The sequence below is a fragment of the Panthera leo genome, chromosome F3, assembly GCF_018350215.1.
Source record: "Panthera leo isolate Ple1 chromosome F3, P.leo_Ple1_pat1.1, whole genome shotgun sequence".
NCBI lineage: Eukaryota > Metazoa > Chordata > Mammalia > Carnivora > Felidae > Panthera > Panthera leo.
In genome coordinates, this window is record NC_056696.1 from 20,785,453 (window position 1) to 20,798,230 (window position 12,778).

Genomic DNA, 12,778 nt, shown 5'->3' on the forward strand with positions numbered 1-12,778 from the left:
ATTAAGGAAACTAGGAAAGTAGGCAAATGGCCTTCACATGAAGTAAATGCCCCCAAGTATCGGAGTTATTTTAGCATATTCTGAGGTTCTTTCCTCTTATTTTATTTTATTTTATTTATTTAAAAAAAATTTTTTTTAACATCTATTTATTTTTGAGACAGAGAGAGACAGAGCATGAACGGGGGAGGGTCAGAGAGAGAGGGAGACACAGAATCTGAAATAGGCTCCAGGCTCTGAGCTGTCAGCACAGAGCCTGACGCGGGGCTCGAACTCATGAACCGTGAGATCATGACCTGAGCCGAAGTCGGACGCTCAACCGACTGAGCCACCCAGGGGCCCCTCCTCTTATTTTATACATCCATTAAAAATATTGGTTGGTTGGTTTCCCAAGCTAATGTGGTAAAATAACTCAAAGGGAGGTGTGTGAATATATATATATATATATATATATATATATATATATATATATATATATATATATATATATGCCAGCAGTGCCATAGGACGGTTGCGGCAACAAGGAGGGACGGCAAAAAGATCAATCATGAGCACCATGCAGATCAATTAGACTCCAAGGAATTCAGGAACATAGTAGGCCATGATTATTTATTGTAGCATGAAGGATACTAAGTACTTCTAAGCTCCTAGGGACATCTTGGTATTATGGCTTTTGATTATCAAATGCCTCTGGGTCATTAGGAATAGGTTAAACTATACTATGTTTGATTAGTTCAAGGCAGAGAAACTGGTGCTATTTCAGAAAGAAAATCAATACACGTGGTTTAAATTAAATTGTTTCTAGTGCTTTAAGAAGAAAACCTATGCTATCTAGAATATCTAGTTACGTTCAATCCCTCATTGCCCCCTTTTTTTATCCTGTCAGATAAATGAGGTATTACTGAAATTGTCTTTAAAGTCAATATGGAAAATTATTAGTTCGTGCAAAATTGTATTTAAATACTAGCGGGTCCCCAGGAGTTGTTCCAGGGAAACGTTAATCGTCATTAAGTAAATACTTCTCAGCTGATCTGTTCCCTGCATAGAGCTGCCCGTGTGAGAAACACCTCAATCTTAAGTTAGGCCTTATGCCTTTTGACAGTTGGTGCTCAGATTTGAAGGGACTGTTGAGTATCTTTGTTCTTGGTATCTTAATATCTGTGGCATGTCTCACTTGATTGGGAATTGTGGCGGGCTCTCCTTGTACCTTGGTGTCAGATTTCTGGAGAATATGTGTCTGTCTCTTCAACGTCCCCCCATATATCCTTTCCCTTAAGGTGAATTTTGGGTATGTTACTTTGCCTATATTTTAAACCAGAACAATTGCAAAAATAACCGATAAAAATTTCAAAAATAAAAATTTTTCAAAGTATGTTTTCAAATATATATATATTTCAGAAGAGAGATCAATGGTTTAAAGAAATAATAGAGGTGTATGTTATTACTGAAATTCTGTTGGTTGTAACAGAATTAGGTGTTATTGAAATAATAAACTTTTTTTTTTTAGTGTTTATTTTTTGAGAGAGATAAGAGTGTGAGCGGGGGAAGGGCAGAGAGCCAGGCACAGAATCAGAAGCAGGCTCCAGGCTCTGAGCTGTCAGCACATGGGCCCGACGCGGAGCTTGAACCCACAAACCATGAGATCATGACCTGAATCAAAGTCGGACACAACCGACTGAGCCTCCTAGGTGCCCCTGAAATAATAAACTTTCTAACTTTGATTTTGTTTTGACAGCAATAATGAGATGTTTGTTGATTTGTTTCTTGCTGTAGCGGTCTCTTATCTTTGAAACTGCTTGCTCTATATCTAAATTAGTTCTTTGGCTTACCCCTTGGAAATAATTTTGATGGATAGTAAGAGAACTGTTACATAATGGTGATTCCTTTGAAATGATTTTAAACATATTGAATTCTTATTGATTTCTACTTTATAGAGTGACATTTCACTTTTATACATTAGTACTCTTCGTGATACAAAAACTGCATATTTCTTGTCTTCTGGCAAAAGCAAATGGAATACATAAGGCAACTTACAGAATTTAACTGTGATAAAAGATGCTCTGGTAAAGAAAATCTGCTGCTGGTCCTCTTTTAAGTGTAAAAAGCCATTGCTCATTTGCATATCAATAAATGGAAGGGGCATTGACTTTGTAAAATAATTCCCAAGCTATGACAAAAAAAAAAGACACAACAATCTTTTTTTCTTTCAGTATTTTTATTTGCAAATTCTTAATCTTACCAATTTCAGAAATGTGAACTCAACACAACTCTAAAGGTTAATAAAACTATTATTTTAAAGGTTATCAACATGAGAAACAGATTTTGAGTAATTATTCCAAACTCAGAAATTCAGTACATGTAAGAATTTAGTATATCTATGGCCTACCTTCATGAGTCACATGCCTTTTTCTCTTCAAAGTCCAAATGAAAAAACTTCACTGCTCTTACCGTAAACTGTGAAAATTATTGGCAGATGTAGAAACACAGGCTCATTTGTTTTTATGAAACCCTAATTCAACTTTAAAGTAATTGCAAAACATTAATACAAAATAGAATTCCCTGTTGTTTCTCAGTTTTCTTATTTCTTAAAAGCAGTGATAATGGGATATATATATATATATATATATACACATGTATGCATGTATATAATTGTTGTATGTATTATTGTTGGCACACAGCCAACCACCTCTTCCTTAATCTCTTACTAACACTTTAAAAAGAATAAACATTTACCTAACTTGATAACTAGAAGGGTTTTTCCTCCAAGTGCTAATTTTGTTTGCCAGTTGTTTCTTTGGGACTTGAAGCAATTAGCATCTATGGGAAAACTCTGTATACATAATACATTTCCCCCCTTTTTACCAATAGTCTGTTTTCCTTTTTCTAAGTCTATTCTCATTTGAAAGTTGTTTTTTTTCTTACTTTTGGTTTCTCTGCTTCTCTCAGTGATTTCATCATGATTTCCTTCAAGACTTTCTCTGAAAGTAAAATGCAATAAAAGTGAAAAACCATAAACTTTGTCTATCCTGTTTGTTTTTGTTTTTAAACTTACCTTTGGGTTTGGGGAGCGAGAGGGAAGGCTTTAAAGAAGTGACCCTATTTGAGGGAAGGGGTTTGAAGGGGCATGCTAGCTTCCCTAAGAGTAAAGGGTTATGATACCAGGCCGTCAAAGGAGGAAATAATTAGCATTCTTCAATATGCACGATTAATCAGTTCTGCTTGGTGGTTATAAAAGGGAGGAAAGAAACCAAATGGGAACAATTTTGGTCCTTTCATGTTTTATACCCAATGCTAGTTAGTACACAGTATCCCTTCCACATTCTACTGTACATTGCCTGAAGAGCTGCAGATCATCAAATAATCATTTCCAAATGGTCTAATGACAGCATAAAGGTGGCTCACTTAAAACCTTCCATTTATAGTCACACTGCATCAAATGGTGCTAATTTTAAGTAGGCCACCCCATACAGAGCACCCTCCGAAACACCCTTCCGCCGTTTATAACGAATCTGTTCCTTTTTCATTCACAGAAAATATTTGATATTTCTGAATCTTTTTCGTGCATTGACATGAAAATACTTTTCACCTGGAACTCGTCAATCCGAGACCCCCGGGGATGCCAAATTTCTGCCATTTGCTTATTAAGCCACGGGCAGTCCCCAGCATAACACTTACAAAGGCCTACTTCTAACACTTCCCGAATCTTAATATGAGAGTACTGATCACCATAATTTATGGTCCTACGGCAGTGGGGCGGCTCTTCACATTTGGAGCCCCCCACATTAGTTGCAGCGACTAATTCTAAAAACACCGCTGGCGCGGGCAGAATATTTCATCTGGGGACCAAGTGTTTCCAGACTTTGTTCTCCGGCCTTAAAGGTGAGGTGCCGGCGCTGAAAGCGACAGACACCAGGGTCGGTTTCACCGTGGTGGGCCCCGTGCGGGAAGGAGGTGTCCGGCGCCCCACCTGTCAGCCCTCCAACCCTTCCCCGCCCCTCCTTTGGGCGGGTAGCGGCCCCTCCCTCCCGCGGGCGCCGGGCGGGGGGCTGCGGCTAGCGGCGCGCGCCGCGGACACCGGTCCCCGGCGGCAGTTGGGCGTGTGGGGCAGCAGAGCAGCAGGCGCGGAGCGCGCGGCGAAGACCCCGCCAGTCGCGGCCCCGAAGGCACGCGCGAGCGCATTCGGTTGGTGCGCGCGCGCGCGGCTCCGCCCCGCCCTCCCTGCGCGCGCCCGGCAGGTCCGCTCTCCTCCCCCACCCGCGGCGCGGACGGGGTGGATCCAGCTCACTCCCCTCCCCCGAGCGGCGGCCGCGGCGGCGGCGGCGGCGGGCGCTGAATGAGAGACGCCGACTGCTCGGGTCGCCAGGCGCTAGCTTAGGCGGCGGCGGCGGCGGCAGCGGCAGCGGCGGACCCTGAGGCCGGCGTCGTGTTCCCATCCTCCGAGGCGACGGCCGCGGCTGCACAGGTCGGTGCTCCGGCCGCGGGCCCGGTGCGGAGCCTTGGCGGGCGGTGCGGGGGAGGGAAGGTGGGTGCGCTGCGCCCCCCGGGAGGCGCGGAGCCGCAGCGGCGGCGCGGGGAATGGCGGCGGCTCGGGCGCTGCGGTGTGGCTCTCCTGGCCGCGGGCCCCGGGGCTGCTTGCCCTCGGCGCGGAGACGGGGCTCGGGCTGAAGGAGGAGAGCGCTGGGGGGCCCGGGGCCGCGCCTCCCTCGGCGGCTCGCTCTCGGAGGCTGGAGGCGGCCGTGGGCTCCCCGCTCCCGGTCTCTGTCCCGAGGCCGGGGGCGGGGCGGCCCCCTGAGGCCGCCTCGGCTCTCCTCCTGGGTGGCGGGAGCCCCCTGGCCGCGGCCCGCACTGCCCTGGCGCCGGGCTGCGCCTCAGCCTCCCTTCAGGTGAGCCGGAGTCCGGACCGCCGCGCCGGGAACGCGGAGCCGGGCCACACCCCCTCCCCTGGCTCTGGCGCTGCGCCCCCGAAGCCGGCAGCCGAGCCAGCCGCCCGCGAACCCGCGCCCGCGGTCACGGTGACCTGTTGCGGAGCGGCCCGCAGCCCGGGTCGCCCGCCAGCCCGGGACGCGGAGGGGCTGGTCCTGCGCTGGCCTCCGGCCGGGAGTGCGGCAGGGTCCGGAGTCGGGGGCGCGGCCGGAGGTCGTGTCGCTGTACAGCTAGGAGCGGGCGTACTAAGGAGAGATTCCGGACCGATCTGATCAAACACTTGCAAAGCCGGGATATCTGTCTGCAAATATCCGGAATTCCATTGCAGTATCGGATTAGGTAGGCTCATAAACACCATGCTTTGGAGGTGATTTGGCAGAAACCCGAGCCAAGAGTGAGGAGCTAATATCTGGAAAAGAGTCGTAAACCTGTGCAGAGCTAAATTATCCTCCCACCTGCCCCCCTTGGAGCTCTTTTCCTGTAGCTGTGTTGTGTAGACGCAGGCCAGTTTCAATGTACGTGGGCGTGTTTGGGAAGAAGCTGCGAGCTGATAGGAGGTACCTTCGTACAAATGTTAATTTGTTTGAACTGGGAGGGGTAAAGGAGGAGGAAGAAAGGGCATTGATGTTAACTGTGGAGGAGGGGTAACTGAAAACATTAAATTTCTGTTTAAGAAAACGCTAAAAAAAAAAAAAAAAAAAAAAAGTATCTAATACCTGGCGTTTAAGACCGTAAAGCAGGAAACACGGGCAGCAATTGAGTTTTACCTTTTATGTGCCCTGGATTTTTTTTTTTTTTTTTCTTCCAACGCTGTAGTTGTTATAGAGAGCCTTGTTTTCGTACTGGTGTTTATGAATTGATTTTGGTGTATTTTTGTATTCACCGTGAAGTCGGCTCTCACTTAAGTCTCTTTGAAGATGACCATCAGAATCTTGGGAAACTTCGACCCATGCAGTCACAGACCATAGCATGCTAGCCATAAAGCCTGTTCCACCCAGATAATTATGCTTGTGCAAGTGGTGTAGAATCATGACTATAATGTGTATTACTGTACTGTTACTGCTGAATATCTTACTATGAACTTTAGAATTATGAAGGAACTTATCCAAACAGTATTATTTTAATAAAAACAACTACTAACTCAAGCTTTGTGGGCATACAGTTTATAATCTAGCTTAAAAATTTTTGGGAAATTACTTGTTTAATTTGCTTAAAGGTCAAATATAAGGATATTAGATGCCTTTTTGCATTAATTTCACTGTAATTTATTTTAAACCTATTTTATTTTCCCTCTTTAAAATTCAGTATAATAATTTTGAAATGGTAAGGTCTATTTTTCCAGTTTAGTCCACCTTTAACTGAATTAAGGAATTTGACTTTTGAAAATATTCTGGGTGGGACACTGGAAATACTGTTCATTTTGCCTAAATTATTCCACATTGCAACAGAACTTTAAAGATGATGTTTGCTTTATCAAGATTGCAACATGCTTTTCTGATGTGTGTGTGTGTGTGTGTGTGTGTGTGTGTGTGTGTGTATCAGAAAGAACACACCAAAATTTCTTGAAAGAAATTTTTTTTAACTCTTTTACTTTGCGTACTTTTATTACACACATAAGTAATATACTTGTGTGTGTTTAAGTACCTACTATGTGTCTTTTTCAGTTTATCACGTTGTTATAGTTGAGAGTGTAGTTGTTTGTAACGAGTGATGGATATTTAAGTGAAAATGTTCTTTTGCAACTTAAAACACTTACGCTTTAGTCTAGAGGCCCAGTTCACTCACTCACTTACTCATTTGTTCCACACATATTTGTTGAGTACCTAGTTGGTGCCAGTTAGGTGCCTTAGTGTTGGGGATACAGCAGAGAAAAAGACAGGTCTGTGCTCTAATGGAGTTTAAAGAGGAAGTGGGCAAATAGTCCACTGCTCCTCTGTCAGATAATGTTATTTGTTTAAAGTTAGCTTAAAAGTTTAAGAAGTAAAATCTCTTGCAGTGAACTTTAGTTAAGGATATTGTTTGTGTTTTTTCTTCTAAGAATAGTGGGAATTATTACTGAGTGAACAAAAGCATTAAGACAGTTGTTTAAAAAATATATTTATGTTTATATACATTGGGTGTCTAGTTCCCAAGTGGAACCAAAAATAAACATTCTACCTGAAGTCAGATGATGTGGAGTTTACATGTGGTTAAACAGCTTTAGTCTTTTGGTTTGTATAGTTAAATATTTGCTAAAAATAATTCCCTCTTGGCACTTGTTTATAAGGGAGTCAGATTTTTTTTAAGTCTAAATTAAAAAAAAAATCCTCTCTTCTTTTTCTGGCACGTGTGTGTGTGTGTGTGTGTGTGTGTGTGTGTGTGTGGACCGGTGTCCTACTGTTCTTCCATAGAATCTGATAACCATTATTGCTAAAATCAGAAAAACTTGACTGAAAGTGATAGTTTTCCTTTTTGATTAAAATATGACAAATATTGGTATAGTGCTTTGCAGATTACAAAGCTTATATATATTTATATATATATTATTGATACTTAAATATGTGAGTATTTCTCATTGTCAGGACCGCCAGTAATTAACTTTGACCCTATGTAGGTATTATTAGCTCCCATTTATTTATTTATTTATTTATTTATTTATAGAAAGAGAGAGAGTGTGTGAGCTGGGGACAGGCAGAGGGAGAGGGAGAGAGAATTTAAGCAGGCTCGACTCCCGAAGCTGGGCTTGATCTCATGACTGTGCGATTACGACCTGAGCCAAAATCAAGAGTCTGGCTGACTGAGCCACCGAGGTGGCCCTATGTCATTTTAGATGAGGAAGCACACCAATAGTAAGCAAGCAGTCAACCCAATCCCAAGTTGTAGCCGTTCCTATAGCCCAGTGCTCCGTCTCCAAGTGCAAAGCTTGGGGAAAGCATCAACGTCTAGTGTTACAGGTCAGTGTACAATATGGTTACTGGTTTACTTTTCCAGAAATTTCTAAATAACTTTTAAACTTTAAATCCTCCTCTTAATTGAGATGTAATTAGTTGAATTTGCTTTCTTTTCATGAGTTAAACTTTAAAACCTATTTAAAATCTAAAAGTATCACTTTTTTTGCTATGTAAAAAAGACACAGATAGTTTTGATGGACTTTTAATGGTATAAGTGTCTTGAGAATAAGATGTATTAAAATCAATCCTATTTTTTGAATATTAGGTTCTTATAACAACTAAATGTAGAATAAAATTATCCCTTTAATCTGAATACTATATTTTTTCAGTTACTCAATTTTCAGTGAGAAGATAATTCAAAAAAGTTGAAACTCTACTTCACTTAGCCTGAGTGAGGTTCCTTGGAAAGGAAAGTTAATGTATTGCATTACCCTATAAATTGTTTTTTTAAATGTGTCTTATTCCCATTGGTTTAGGGCTCCTCTGTAGTGAGAGAATGAAGATTGGACGTGATAAATTTTGGTAACTTGGAAGTAATCTGGAATTTTTTTTTTTAATCTTACTTGATTAATGTGTGGAGCTTTTGATTTAGGAAAATGTTTAACTACATAGTTAAAATATAAACATCCACGTATTCTATGGAAAGAAAACTGAGTATAAATATACACAGTAACTTTATTTTTTATTTAAAAAAAATTTTTTTTTAATGTTTATTTATTTTTGAGACAGAGAGAGACAGAGCATGAACGGGGGAGGGTCACAGAGAGAGGGAGACACAGAATCTGAAACAGGCTCCAGGCTCTGAGCAGTCAACACAGAGCCCGACGCGGGGCTCGAAGTCACGGACCTTGAGATCGTGACCTGAGCCGAAGTCGGACGCTTAACCGACCAAGCCACCCAGGCGCCCCATTAACTTTATTTTTTAAATGTTTGTCTATTTGTTTAGAAAAAAACGAGAATGGACTGGGGGAGGGGCAGAGAAGGGGAGAGAGAGAATCCCAAGCAGGTTCCATGCTGTCATCGAAGACCCAGACTTGGGGGTCCAACCCAGGAATCGGGAGGTTGTGACCAGAACCAAAACCAAGAGTTAGATGCTTAACTAACTGAGCCATCCAGCTGCCCCTACCTGGTAACTTTAATAAGTAATGGCTAGTTATAGATATAGGAAGAGTATAAATAGCCATGTTTGTGACTTAGGTTGAGGGTCCCTAGTGATTTATGTTTCACTACTGAGAACTTTTGGTACAGGCTCTTGAATGATATGTAGCTTTGGAGTATGAGAGGCTTAAAATGAAGTTCTCACTTTGGACTTCATTGATACCCTTCTGTAATTTTACTTTTATGACATTTTCTCAAAACACATTTTCATTTTTAGGTTGATTTCCTTTTTGCTGATTCTTGGAAGGAGCCATTTTCTGAAAACCCTACTTAAATAGGATCCTTATCACACTCTACCCTTACCTTTATTTTTCTTCACAACATTAATTTATCGGACATTAAAGCATACATTAATTTGTTTATTGCTTTCTTCCTTCTGGATGTAAGCTTCATGAGGGCAAGGACTTAGTTTTCTTCACTGTTGTATTCGTAGCACCTAGAAAAGAACCTGGCACATAGTCAATGCTTAGGTATTATTTGTGGGGTGACTGAATTAACTGACATTAAAGGACACAAAAACCATTAGTTTTGTTTTAAAACAGTTGTTGACTTTCAATAATACAACTATGCAGTTAAAAAGAAAATTGTACTGTAGGACTTACAACGAAAAACACCATCCCCTGCCTCATCTTGGTATCACTTTCCTTCCTATATTCTGCTCTTAAAGCAACCATTTTCCATACTTGTAGCTGTTTCTTCTGGTATTTACTCCCATATTTTAAACTATTTCAATTTTAGATCTCTCCTGGCTTGCTACTGTGGAAGATGAGTCTGTGCTTTCAGATTCCTAGGCCACCTTGAAAATCCTTGATCTCCCAGTATATTATGCTTTTGGTTAAATCAGTGTTCATTGTTCACACTATTATGACTTTGTAAATATGTTTACTGTTGAATTTTGCAGTGTACTAAAATTATATTTCTTGGAGTTAAAAATTTTTCTTCTTTTCTGAATTTTGCTTAATTTCCCATTTGTCTCTAATTTTTTTCTTTTAAAGCTGTCCCAGTATGTTCAACATCAGATTGTTCAGTTTTTTTAAAAAAATTGGGAACCCCCTAGGTCTTTCTGTGCTTTTGCTCAAATCTGTACTGTGGCTTTCCACTCCTGCCATACAGGTGTAGCCTGCGACCTCTCGTCATGAATCTGAGAGTTCTCTTTGCCTTTTCCCTGTGTCAGAGCCTGTAGTGTCCGGATCCATGCCTTCCTCTTTTGCCATTTATACCTATGTTTTGGTGAAATGCATCCCTCAGTAACTTTTAAGAAAGTGTATGAGGAGGTGACATTTTTGAAATGTATGTGTTGCTGAAAATATCTTTCTTCCACGCTGATACCTGATTAATAATTTGGCTGGTCTGAGTGTAGAATTCCAAGGTAGAATAATTTCCCCTCAAGATTTAAGAGAGTGCACTATAATTTTCTAGCTTCAAGTGGTTATTCCAAAGTCTCATGCCATTCAGTCTTCATCCTTTTTATGTGACCTCTCCCTGTTAAGATCTTTTTTTCTTTTTTTTTTTTTTTTTGTCATCAGTATATCTGACATGTCCTTGATGTTGTGTCTTGTTTGCATCTTACTTTATGTGCTTGGACCTTCGTGGGCCCTTTCAACCAGCAGTGCCCATATTAGTTGAGAGGAGAGATGGTCTAGTGCATGAATCAACAGTTTTTCTTTACAGAGCTAGATAATGAGTATTTTAGGCTTTGTGGGCCAGTTTCTGTTACTCCTAGCTTTACTTTTGTAGTGTCAAAGCAGCCATGGATAGTATGGGCTTTGGTTTGATGACTCCTGATCTATGTACAGGTGTAAGGATTAGCCTTTGCTTTACTAGGAGTAGGGGGAGTTTATGTATAGAAACAGGAGAGAAGATGGAATACAGTTGACCCTTAAACAACAAGGGGTTAGGGTCACCGACTTCCTTGCAGTCAAAAATCCACCTAGAACTTTTGACTTCCCCCAGACTTAATCACTAATAGCCTGTCGTTGACAGGAAGCCTTACTGATAACATAAACAGCTGATTAACACATATTTTGTATATTATATGAATTATATGCTGTATTCTTACAATAAAGAAAGCTATAAAAAGGAAAATGTTACTAAGAAAATTATAAAGAAGAGAAAATACATTTACAGTACTGTACTATATTTATTGAAAAAAATCCATGTGTCAGTGGATCCATGCAGTTAACCTTGTGTTGTTCAGGCGCCAACTGTATTTGGTTGGAGACATAAAATGATGGTGGCTTGGAGTTTTCACCTAAGGTTTTGTGTTTACCTTAGTGTATGGAAAGTGAGGTAATTAGCTAAAGTAAAGAAGAATAGGAGTGTGTATTGGAGGTTTGAGAAGAGGGAAAAATATATGATACAGTCATCTATCAAAAAGTGGAAAAGTGAACAGAAAATAGAATAGGGAAATATAGTGTTTTTCCAGATAGTAGCATTAAGGGCTCACTTGAATGTCATGTTTCTGACTTTAATAGGAATATCTCTAAAATCTCATAATTAAGTATGATATCTTAATATAGGTATTTTTAAATTAGTTATTTTATTAATCTAATCAGAAATAATTGCATGCATAAGTAATATGTACATACATGTATATATATTGTTTATACATACAGACTTAGCCTATAGTACTATAATTTTTTCCCCAAGTACAGATTTTGATTTAGAAATCATTCATTTATTTATTCATTTAAAAAAGTCATGGAGCATTTTCTTTGTACCAGAAATAGTTCTTGGTGCTGGGGATACAGCAATAAACAAGATAAAAAGTTTGCTTTTATATAAATCTGTATTTTAACTAGCTAATATATAATATGACTAAATCATACACACAATAAAACAATAAGTAAGGAACATTTGTAATGTTGTGACGTGTTGTGAACAGATTTCCCCATTGAGTTAACTAACACGCCTATCACCTCACATATTTACTTTTTTTTTTATGGTGAGAGCATTTCTTTCTTAGCAAATTTTAATTATACAATATACTGTTACCAACTATAGTTACCATATTACATATTAGATCCTCAGATCTTATTTATCTTATAATTGAAAGTTTGTACCCTATTACCAATCTCTCCCTATTTCCTCTACCTTACTTTAAGTTTTTGATAGATAACTGTAAAAGATTAAGAAATATGTTATAGGCTTTGTTTGGCAAGAATTTTTATCTTTTACTATCATAAATAAGTATTAAATTTCATCAAGTGCTTATTCTGTGTTGGGAGAGATGATCATGTGTATTTTCTTTGTTAATCTAATAGAATGTATCACACATTAATAGAGTATCTCCTGTTTGCATTATTACATCTAACCCCACTTAGCTGTGTTGCATTTGTCTCTCCTCACACATACTGTTGAACTTGGTTTGCCATTGTCTTAGAGTTTTTTAAAATCCACATTTATCAATAGATTTATCACAGATTTATATGTGTGCATTTGTGTTTAAAGTTATGAAACTCATAAAATGAGTTGTGGAGCTTTCCTTTTTCTGTTTCCTGAAATAGTTTTATAACAGAGGTTATGTATGTGTGTTTTGAAGGGGCTATAGATATAAGATGAAGGGTCAAAAATAAAGTTTCTAGAGAAAACCTGGAAAAATATCTATGTGATCCTTTGGTAGGCAAAGATTTTTTTTTTTTTTAAACAGGACACAATAAGTACTAACCAGATAAGACTGATAAATTGTTCTTCATTAAATGAGAACCTCTGTTCATCAAAAGATACTTCGAGTAAATAGGCAAGTGACACACTAGAAAGAGTGTCTGCAT

The 12,778-nt window shown here is 39.9% G+C and overlaps 1 protein-coding gene across 3 annotated transcripts in view; it reads left to right on the forward strand.

Moving 5' to 3' along the window:
• Nucleotides 1–4,232: 4,232 nt before the first annotated feature.
• RALGPS2 (Ral GEF with PH domain and SH3 binding motif 2) overlaps nucleotides 4,233–12,778 on the forward strand; it is a 169,249-nt gene continuing 160,703 nt past the window's right edge. Inside the window, exon 1 of one of the 3 annotated variants that reach the window (XM_042925963.1) lies at nucleotides 4,233–4,459. The gene's annotated coding sequence lies outside the window, so the exon portion shown is untranslated. The remainder of the gene's footprint in view (nucleotides 4,460–12,778) is intronic. The other 2 variants (XM_042925961.1, XM_042925962.1) reach the window with 2 other exon arrangements.